This window comes from Bos taurus, chromosome 4, assembly GCF_002263795.3.
Source record: "Bos taurus isolate L1 Dominette 01449 registration number 42190680 breed Hereford chromosome 4, ARS-UCD2.0, whole genome shotgun sequence".
In the NCBI taxonomy this organism is placed as follows: domain Eukaryota; kingdom Metazoa; phylum Chordata; class Mammalia; order Artiodactyla; family Bovidae; genus Bos; species Bos taurus.
The window spans coordinates 117,109,031-117,119,729 of record NC_037331.1 but is presented as its reverse complement, the minus strand read 5'-3'; the positions used below and the strand labels follow the sequence as shown (position 1 = coordinate 117,119,729).

Below are 10,699 nucleotides of genomic sequence, written 5' to 3'. Positions count from 1 at the left end.
CTCTTGCCTGGAAAATCCCGTGGATGGAGGAGCCTGGTAGGCTGTAGTTCATGGGGTCGCTAAGAGTTGGACACGGCTGAGCGACTTAGCAGCAGCAGCAGCAGCTAGGGCTGTCAGTGTGGCCTCGCCTTCACCTGGTATTCATCACTGCACCCCCAGTGATGAGTTTGGATAAGCTAAATGCCTGTGGAGTCTGGGCCCATGAATGAAGAAGTCAGTCCAGGGAACGACAATGGAAGGAGCTGAGTTTACTGCCTTGGAGACTGGAGCCTTGCTACCAGAAACCATATCCAGGTATTTTGATGGTTTGAAATGCCAACATCTGCGGTGAGGCTGTTACCGATGGAGTCTTTCTGTTGAGCATAATGGGATCTGTTCTCTCCAGCCCCAGCCAGTGACTCGGAGTAGAGTATCGGAGGAAATGTGCTCATGAGAATACCATTTATTACAGTTCTCAATTATAGATGTGCTGTTACACAAGGGGAGTTTACCTTCGCTTACGAACTAAGCCCAGTGCTGTGCTGTCTCCCCAGATTAGCCACTGAGGGCATGATGCTGAGTAGGTCTTCTGAACACAGACAAATCGTGGGATCATGGGGGTGTGTACTGGGGGGGCAGGGGGACGTGTTCTAAGGACTTTGAGATGTTGTGTATGCAGTGAGCAATCTATGGACTTTAGTCTCTATTCATGATATACTTTTGATAACATTAATAGCCATTTAAAAATAACCTATTTAAATAATCTATTTTTTAAAATAGGGTAGATGATTAAGTATAGTATTTTTCAATAGAGATTACGTGCCTATTATAAGACATACAGAAAGTATATGAAACTATATATTTAAATCCATAATGCCATCACCTAGAGATACTCACTGTAACTTCTTGGGGGTATTTCCAGATATTTTTCCTATTCACGTATGAGTGTTTAAAACAAAACACAAGGAGAATAATACTTCATATACAGTGGAATTAGTTCTTTGCAGCTTGTGAGTATCTTTGAGTCAGCATTGACTACATCATCACTCTTTAACAGCTTTATTGAGATAAAATTCACAAACCATGTAATTCACCCATTTAAACTGTACAATTCAATAGCATTTAGTAAATCCACAGAATTGTGAAACCATCACCACAATCAATTTGAGAAGAAAGTGAAAGTCGTTCAGTTGTGTCCGACTTTTTGTGACCCCATGGACTGTAGCCCACCAGACTCCTCTGTCCATGGGATTCTCCAGGCAAGAATACTGGAGTGTGTAGCCATTCCCTTCTCCAGGGGATCTTCCTGACCCAGGGATCAAACCCGGCTCTCTTGCATTGCAGGCAGATTCTTTACCATCTGAGCCACCAGGGAAGCCCCAGTCAATTTGAGAACATTTCATCAACCCAAAAAGAAACTGTGCCTAGACATCATTCCCTTTATCCTTCTTCACCCCACCCTGCCAGCCTCCACTCCCCAGCCCTCAGTTCAGTTCAGTTCAGTCACTTTCGTCTGACTCTTTGCCACCCCATGGACTGCAGCACGCCAGACTTCCCTGTCCATCACCAACTCCCGGAGCTTACCCAAACTCATATCCATTGAGTCGATGATGCCATCCAACCATCTCATCCTCTGTCGTCCCCTTCTCCTCCTGCCTTCAATCTTTTCCAGCATCAGGGTCTTTTCCAGTGAGTCAGTACTTCGCATCAGGTGGCCAAAGTATTGGAGCTTCAGGTTCATCATCAGTCCTTCCAATGAATATTCAGGACTGATTTCCTTTAGGATGGACTGGTTGGATCTCCTTGCAGTTCAAGGGACTCTCAAGAGTCTTCTCCAGCACCACAGTTCAAAAGCATTGGTTCTTTGGTGCTCAGCTTTCTTTACAGTCCAACTCTCACATCCATACTTTACTACTGGAAAAACCATAGCTTTGACTAGATAGACTTTTATTGGTAAAGTAATATCTTTGCTTTTTAATATGTTGTCTAGGTTTGTTGTTGTCATAGCTTTTCTCCCAAGGAGCAAGCATCTTTTATTTTCATGGGTGCAGTCACCATTTGCAGTGATTTTTGGAGCCCAAGAAAAACCCATCCCCTGGGCTGGTCATGCCAACAATGTCACCCATATGGGTTATGGAGAAACATGTTTTGCAAGAAAGAAACATGTTTTTGGAGAAAAGAAAGAGTATCTTTTAGCCTTCTGACTCCCTTCTCTGGCTGGTCACCTCTTCCTCGCAGTCACTGTGTCCTCTGCTGTCCTGACTGGTACTCAACGCCCCCGTGTGTCCACTGGGCAGCCAGGGTCCATGCCAACAGTGAGCACAGCTCAGTTTCGGCAGTGGTGGGAGGGGGCCAGGGCTGCTGCTGTATGTCCAGGCAGATCAGAGTCACTCAGAAAGGGAACAGAAGATTCAGGAGAGATGCCGGAAGCCCTTTACCTCAGACTGGGACTTGAACCCGTGAGCATGTGTGCTAAGTCGCTCAGTCGTGTCCGACTCTGCGCAATAGCCCACCAGGCTCCTCTGTCCATGGGATTCTCCAGGCAAGAATACTGGAGTGGGTTGCCATGCCCTCCTCCAGGGAATCTTCTGACCCAGGGATGGAACCCGAGTCTCTTATATCCTTCACTGGCAGGCTGGTTCTTTACCACTAGCGCCACCAGGGAAACCCTGAACCCATGTTCCAGGACTCAAGCTGAGCCAAAACTATGGCCTTCCACCTGAGATCACAGACGTGGTTCAGGTTCTGGGTGTCTCATCGCAGAGAGAATTCAGCGAGAGACACAGTGAGAGGTAAGAAGTGGGTTTATTCAGAGAGAAACCCACTCCACAGACACAGTGTGCGCCATCACAGAGGGTGGGTACTTCTCAAAATGTGCTGTAGTTAGCTTTTATGGGCTGGGTGATTTCATAGGCTAATGAGCAGGAAGATTATTCCAACTATTAATAATTTGGGCATGGGGTCACAAAGAGTTGGACCTGACTTAGCAACTGAACAAGAGCAGCAATATTTTGGGAATGGGGTGGAGATTTCCAGGAATTGGGCCACCACCTCCCTTTTGATCTTTGATGGTTGACCTTGGAACTGTCATGGCACCCCTGGGTGTGTCATTTAGCTTGCTGATGTGTTACAAGGAGCTTATACTGAGGATCAAGGTCTAGTCGACTTGTCTTCCATCTTGGATGGACTTGATTCTAATCAGTTTCTGTTGTGGCCTTGGACTGTGTCATTCCTTCAAAAGTTGTGCCCTGCCCCCTGCCCTCCTGTTTCAAATGGCTTTGATGTGGAAAGCTGTTGGTGAGTCTCACTGAAACCACTGCCTACGGTGACTGGAGCCACTGGCAAGGATGGGCCAAGGCAGAGCGCGTGGGACGAAGGATGAAGACATGACGGCCTGGGGGTGGAGAGGAGGCCAAGAGGCGGCAGGGGGCAGTGGGGTGGAAGGTCCCACAGTAGGAAGAAAGGATGGTTGAGAAAGCCAGGGAGGCGCTCCCTTTGGCAGCACGCCCACTAACCTGGGAGGATGTAGAGATCAGCGTGGCCCCTGAGCAAGGATTACACGCAAACTTTACAGACATCTCTTCCATGTTAAAAAAAAAAAAGAAGAAGAAGAAATCCAAGGAGGTGTGTTCCAGGAAGGGGAGTCAGCAGGGACAAAGGCTCGCTCCTGGCGGAAAGATGCAGCAATGTGGGCTGGGGGCACGGCAAAGAGTCACGCTGGTGCTTCATGAGGAGGCAGGTGTGGATGAGGAGGGGAGAACCAGGCTGGAGCGGAGCGTGGTCTTCAGAGAGACCCGTTTTTCGGCGCTGATGGAAGAGTCCAGTAGACAAAGGGAGAAAGAAAGAGGAGAAAGTGTGGGCAATTCCCCCAAGGAGCCTGCAGAGGCTGGACAGAGGTTGGGTGAGAATGTTTGCTGTCCCCAGGAGGGTGCCCTAAGGGAGGCCTGGGGCCAGGCGGGTGGGCCACCGGGTGGGCCTGCCCGCCAGGGTTTCAGGCGTGTGGGAGGTGTTGGGGAGGAAGGAGGAGCTGCTGGACTGAGAGCAGTCTGGTTTCAGCCTGGGGGCCTCCTCCGCCTTTTAGGGCGTGACTCCACAAGGTCTGCAGGGTGGTGAGGTGAGTCCATTGTGCCAGCATCCCAGGCTTGAGAAGCTGGGCTTTTCCGGGTGGAACAAAGGAAGAACCCCAGGGCTGGAAGGGTGGCACATTGAGGAGTGGTTCGTGGCGCTCTCAGAGTCCAAACAGGGCCAGGAAGAAGCTGAGTGGGCTCAGGGAGGGACAGTGACCACTCCCCTGCCCTCCCAGGACGGGGGGTCAGGCAGAGAACCCGGCGTTCCCTCCTCCGTGCGGGGATCTGTGCTCTGTCCACTGGCATGACCCGGCCCCTACACACACGTTACTGGATAGAGAGTCTGGAGGAGGAGAGACTCCAGGCAGACAGGAAGATTCAGAGGGACAGCAGCTGCAGACGGTCACAAGTCACAGAGCGGCCCTGGGGTTGGGCGGCGGCCGTGGTGCAGAGGAGTCACCCGGACCACGGGGTCAGGGGTCAGAGAGGCGGAGGCCGGGCGGGTCGGCTCCTCTGAGGTGGACTTGCTTAGGCCAGAGGGTCTGTGCAGGAGGCCTGGGCCCACCCTCGAGGTCCCGTGACTTGGGGGGTGGTGGGCTTGTAGCTGAGAGGATGCCCCGGGTCAGAGTGTCCCCCCACATTCAGGTTCTTCCTGGGACCTTAGAAGACAAATACAGGATTTCTTTGGAAACTGGGTCACTGCAGCTGTGATTAGTCATGATGAGGTCATCCCGGAGCAGGGCTGGCCCTTAACCCAGCACGATGGTGTCCTCATAAGAGGGGAAGAGCCACGGAGAGAGGAGATGCCTGGGAAGGCCAGGCCGTGATGGAAGAGAGCCGAGGGAGGGTGCGGCTGTGAGCCCAGGAAGCCGAGGGCGGCCCTGGGCCCCTCCAGCTGGAGGGGGCAAGAGGGACCCTCCCCCAGGGCCTCCAGAGGGAGCACGGTCTGATGCACCTCAAGTTCAGACTTCTGCCCTCCAGAACTGTGAGAGAAGAGGTATCTGTTGCTGTTCAGTTGCTCAGTCGTGTCTGACTCTTTGTAACCCCATGGACTGCAGCACGCCAGGGTTCCCTGTCCTTCACCATCTCCCAGAGCTTGCTCACACTCATGTCCATCCAGTGGGTGATGCCATCCCACCATCTCATCCTCTGTCATCCCCTTCTCCTCCCGCCTTCAGTCTTTCCCAGCATCGGGTCTTTTCCAATGAGTCTGCTCTTTGCATCATGTTGCCAAAGTATTGGAGCTTCAGCTTCACCATCATTCCTTCCAGTGAATATTCAGGACTGATCTCCTTTAGAATGGACTGGTTGGATCTCCTCGCAGTCCAAGGGACCCTCAAGGGGCTTCTCCAGCACCACAGTTCGGAAGCACCAATTCTTCGGTGCTCAGGTTTCTTTATAGTCCAACTCTCACATCCATACCTGACTACTGGAAAAACCATACCTTTGACTATACAGACCTTTGTCAGCGAAGTGATGTCTCTGGTCTTTAACATGCTGTCTAGGTTTGTCTTTGTTCCAGAGGCCCCAGGAAGCAACAGCAGACAGGCACACCTATAGGTTAGGGTTACCTATAAGGCACGCCAGGGCCTGCAGTGCTCTGGACTGGACACAATGGATGGTGCCACCGTCACGCTCCTCACGGTGGTGTGCCCACGTGTGCCTGGACACAGCACTTCAGGTGTGGCCCGCACCTGACGGTCAGGCTGAGCAGAGGTGCCCCTGTCAACCTGTTTGGTAAATGTTAGCAGAAATGAATTTCTGTTTGGAGACGCTTGGTGCGGCCCTAGGGTGCCTGCCGCTCCAGATGTGGGGTGTCCCGCGAGCTAGGGGCCGGGGTGGGGAGGTGACGCTCACATTGTCTGCTCCAGGAGATGATCAGACTGGAGACCTGGGTGGGCCCAGACCAGGTGCAGCAGTAGCTGTGTGGGGAGACGAGCCACAGCACGGCGCTGGCTCACGTGGTGGGGTGGAGGGGAGCCACGGTCTGGGAGCCTGGGGCAGAATGTGGGGTTTGCTGTGTCCTTCCTCCCCTCCAGGCCCCAGATCCCCGGGGTGCAGCTGGTCGAGGCTGTGGCCCGTCCACGTGAGCCAGCTGCTGAAAGGTCTCAGGGAGCACGGAGCCCATGACCCCTGCCACGTGGCCTTTCGGGCCAGAGTCTGTGAGGGAGGAGGGGGCATCGTGTCTCACGTTTGGCCTCAGCCGGGAGACGAGGTGGGCCAGAGACCCCGGGCCTCAGAGCCAAAGATGCAAAGGCCTGAGCAACAGTTATAGCCTGGGGACAGTGCCTCTACTGTTTGGGCTTGCTTTGCTTGTTGCTTTTAATCCCTCATCACTTTCCGGCAACAAAATCTTTAAACAAAAAAAAAGGGCATTCATATGCGCCCTTGTTCAAGATGAACAAGAAAGAGAAAAAGTAAAAAAATTACCTCGTGTTTTCCAGCCAGGCTTGGGGTGAGCTGGGAAGACAGGAGACATGGAGCTCAGGGGACAAAGTGGGTGATGGTAGGAACGCGGGGAGGACAGAGGCTGCTGGGCGCCTAACAGGAAGGTTTCCTGGAATTTCCTGGGGACGCAGAGGCTCCCCGTGGGTCCGGGTGGCAGTGCCTCCATCCAGCTCGTGCCCCTGGATCCTGGAGAAGAAGGAGCTCAGGCTGTGGGGTCGGGGGCGGGGAGAGGAGTGGATTTATTGTCAAACATGAACGTCTAGGGGGCCGTGGGCAGTAAGTGGCTGACAGTGGGAAGGCAGTTGGATACGCGGGCTTCTGGACCCAAGCAGATTTCAACAGGATTGTGTATACAAGATGGAGGAAGCAAAGGAGACATACCGTTGGCCAACGAGCCCACAAAAACAGGCTCAGCACCACTAATCACCAGGGAAGCTCAAGTCAACCCCATCGTGACATGCCAGCTCACGCCCACGAGGTTGGCTATGATTAAAAACAACGACAGAGAACCGGTGTTGGCGAGGATGTGGAGACTCGGAACCCTGTGCCTTGGTGGTGGTAACGTACAGGGGTACCATCGTCATGGAAAACAGAAGAGTGACTTGTCAAAAATTAAATACGGAATTACCATACAATTCAGCAATTCCACTTCCGGATTTATATCTGAAAAAGAGGGAAAGCAGGAGTTGGAACAGATGTCTGCTCTCTGTGCTCACGGCAGCGCTCTTCACAATAGCAAGGGGTGGAAGGGACATACGTGCCCAGCGATGGATGATGGGCAAACAAGCTGTGGTCCTCACAAGGACTTGTGAGGATATCCTGTCACCTGCACCATCAGGGATGGACCTTGAGGACGTTAGGCTGAAGTGAAGAGCCACAAGAACATTTGAGATTCACTTATATGAGGTCCCAGGAGGAGTCACATTTGTGGAAAGCAGGTGGTGGTTGGGCTTCCCAGGGGGGCTCAGTGGTAAAAAATCTGTCTGCCAATGCAGGAGACATGGGTTCCATCCCTGGGTGGGGAAGCTCCCCTGGAGAAGGGCATGGCAACCTACTCCAGTGTTCTTGCCTGGGCAATGCCATGGACAGAGGAGCCTGGAGGGCTGCAGTCCGCGGGGTCACAGAGAGTCGGACACGACTGAGCGACTAAGCACACTTTAGATGGTGGTTACCAGGGGCTGGTGTTTAATGGAGACAGGGTTACAATTTAGGAAGGTTCTGGAGATGGATGGTGGTGATGGTTATGGAACGACATAAATGTGCTTCATACTGCTGAATGGTGCACTTAAAAGCCGTTGAAATGGTACATTTTATATATGTTTGACCGCAGTTGTTTAAATGTGGGCAAAAAGAAGAAGCAGGCACACCTGACCGTGACCTGGTTTTCCGTTCTGCCTCTGGTGACTGCAGAGTCTGCCTTCTGGGGCCCCTGGTTACAGCGACGAGAGAGAGAGACCAAGGGGCCCTCCTCCCGGCTCCTCAGCTGCCGCGCTCAGCACCACCTGTGGGGCTGCAAGGCCCTTGCTACGAGTCATCTGCCCTTTAAGCTTCTTTTTCTTTCCTTCGTCCTCGATGACCTCTCTTCCTTGCTCTCCCGGTGCTTGACTTCTGATTGTCAACGGTCTTTGCACACCAAACGCCAGCATTGGCCAAAAGGCCAGCTGGGTTACGAGAGTGCTCTCGGGTCCCTGGGGGTCGCCCCTGGCTGGGTCCTCTCGGGAGGCTCCTCTGAGTCCCTCATCCCCAGCACCGCCCACCTGCTCTCAGCCCGCAGACGGGTCTGCCCTGCAGGCTGCATCTCCCTGAGCCCCCCGCCCTCGCTGCCTGCCTGGGGTGGGCTCTGGCCAGCGGGAGGTGCTGGCTAGAGACGGGAGGGTGGGTGGCATGAGGCTGGGGTGCCCTGTTCCTGCTCCCTTCTTGCCCATGACCATGCGCGCCCCCCGGTAGCCCCTCCAGCTCCACCGGCTCTGGGGTGGGAACGGCCACCTTCAAACGGCTGGTCTGTGGACGCCCACCCTCGCCTGTTTGTTTTCTTCACCCTGGCCTCCCCCTCCAGGGAGTATTTTCAGCAAAGCTTCTTTCTTTAACCGACCCAGGAGACCCGAGTCCTACTAGGTCTCTGTGGGACCACCACCACCTCTTCTCCCAGCAAGAGGCTTCCAGAAGTCTCTGCAAGACCGCTAGCCCTCACCTCAGGTTACCAGCAATGACACTGATGCTTCTGAAAACCATCTTCAAGGCCCACCAGGTGCTGTGGGGCTTCCAGCTTCCAGGAGAATGAGGGACACGGCCACTTCTCCCAGATCCCTGGAAGGCTGGTCACTGAGTGCCCCGAGCTAGGGGGGTTAGGATCACAGGAGGAGAGCTATCCCGTAATATCAGGAAAGCCCCAAGCAGGGTCAAATTTGTGCTTGTCTTTTCACTGGGCTTGGTTACTAGGTACAGTAGAGTTATGGGCAGTAGGTTTTATTCCTGTAGGAAACTCAGAAGTAAAAACTGGAACACAGAAATCACCTATAATCCCCAAACCCAGGAATAGTCATGGATAGCATCTTATATGCACAAGTACACATGTAAGTTTACGGACAAGATCTCATAACTATGGTACTTCCCTGGTGGTCCAGTGGTTAAGACTCTGCACTCCTAATGGAGGGGGCCCTGGTTTGATCCCGGATCAGGGAGCTAGATCTCACATGCCGAACAGCACGGCCAAAAGGAAAAAGATTTTACTATTAGAACTCTACAGGATGTAATATTCTGTCTTGTTTCTCAACTTAGCCCCGCCTCCAACAATCCAGGGTAAACATCATTCAGGGTAAGAAATACACATTTTTCAGCAACAAGTTTCCTGCTGCATAGATGTGTGTGTGTGTGAGTGTGAGTGTGTGTGAGTGTGAGTATGTGTGAGTGTGTGTGTGATTTCTTATCATGTCTTATCACTGGACATTTATAGAGAGCCTCATACATTTTAGTATCATAAACAAAGCTTCAACAGTATCTTCATAGCAGTGGTGGTTTAGTCTCTAAGTCGTGTCCGACTCTTGCAACCCCATGCACTGTAGCCTTCCAGGCTCCTCCACCCATGGCATCTCCCCAGACTGGGTTGTCATTCCTTTCTCCAGGGGATCTTCCTGACCCAGGGGTTGAACCTGAGTCCCCTGCACTGCAGGCGAATTCTTTACTGACTGAGGCACCAGGGAGCCCAGTATCTTCATCGCTGAATACCTAGGTGCATCTTCATCCTTGTTTCCTCAGGATACATTCCAACACTTATCCATGAAATAATGGACCTGCACATCCTGCTGAATGTGTGCCGTTCCTGATCGCGTGTTGCCAGCCAGTCTGGTTTCTGAGCGTGGGGTTGACATTCCTCCCGCTCTCCTCTCTGGTGCAGTGCTGCTGTGGCTCCTCAGGTGGAAGCAAAAAATAATGAGTGATAATCTCACCTCTCCTCTTCACCTTCCATCAGTCCCTCCCGGGACAAATGGCTCTTGTTCTGCTTTTCATTCGCAGTGACTTCCTGGTTCCCTGTTATTCTTATTATTTTTTTAACCAGAGCTGAACTGCGGTTTATTAGGAACTCCTTCCACTGCTTACACTTTTAGACCTTGGGTTGCTGTTTTAAAATGAGTGTATAAGACTTGTGGCTATGCATGAACAAGGCAGGCACACGTCACTGGGGCTAGATTTAGTTTGTTCTCGTTACATGTTTAATTTTGCTGGAAAGCAATTTAATCTGCTAGTGGACTTCTTCCCTTTGCAATAAGTCAAGTTTGAGTGAATGAGTGAAAGTTGCTCAGTTGTGTCTGACTCTTTGCAACCCCATGGACTATATAGTGGGTTGCCGTTCCCTTCTCTAAGGGATCTTCCCATCCCAGGGATCGAACCCAGGTCTCCTGAATTGCACGTGGATTCTTTATCAGCTGAGCCACCAGGGAAGCCCAAGAATACTGGAGTGTGTAGCCATTCCCTTCTGCAGGAGACCTTCCCAACCCAGGAATCAAACTGGGGTCTCCTGCATTGCAGGCAGATTCTTTACCAGTGGAGCTACCAGGGAATCCCAGGTAAAGTTTGGGGAATTGTAATTCAGTGATTATCACTGAGTATTGGACTTGTTTCCTGGGTGTAAACTTTCTCTGTATTCCGAGCTGAGAAAAGAGGTGAGTCCCCGCCTTCCCACACTCAAGGTCATTGCTATGCTCTGA

General features: G+C 52.3%; 1 non-coding gene across 1 annotated transcript; it reads left to right on the top strand.

The window, feature by feature from the left end:
* The first annotated feature begins 9,103 nt into the window (after window positions 1–9,103).
* TRNAR-CCU (transfer RNA arginine (anticodon CCU)) lies at window positions 9,104–9,176 on the top strand. Its single transcript has one exon. It is a non-coding gene; the product is annotated as a tRNA-Arg (tRNA).
* The last annotated feature ends 1,523 nt before the right edge of the window (window positions 9,177–10,699 follow it).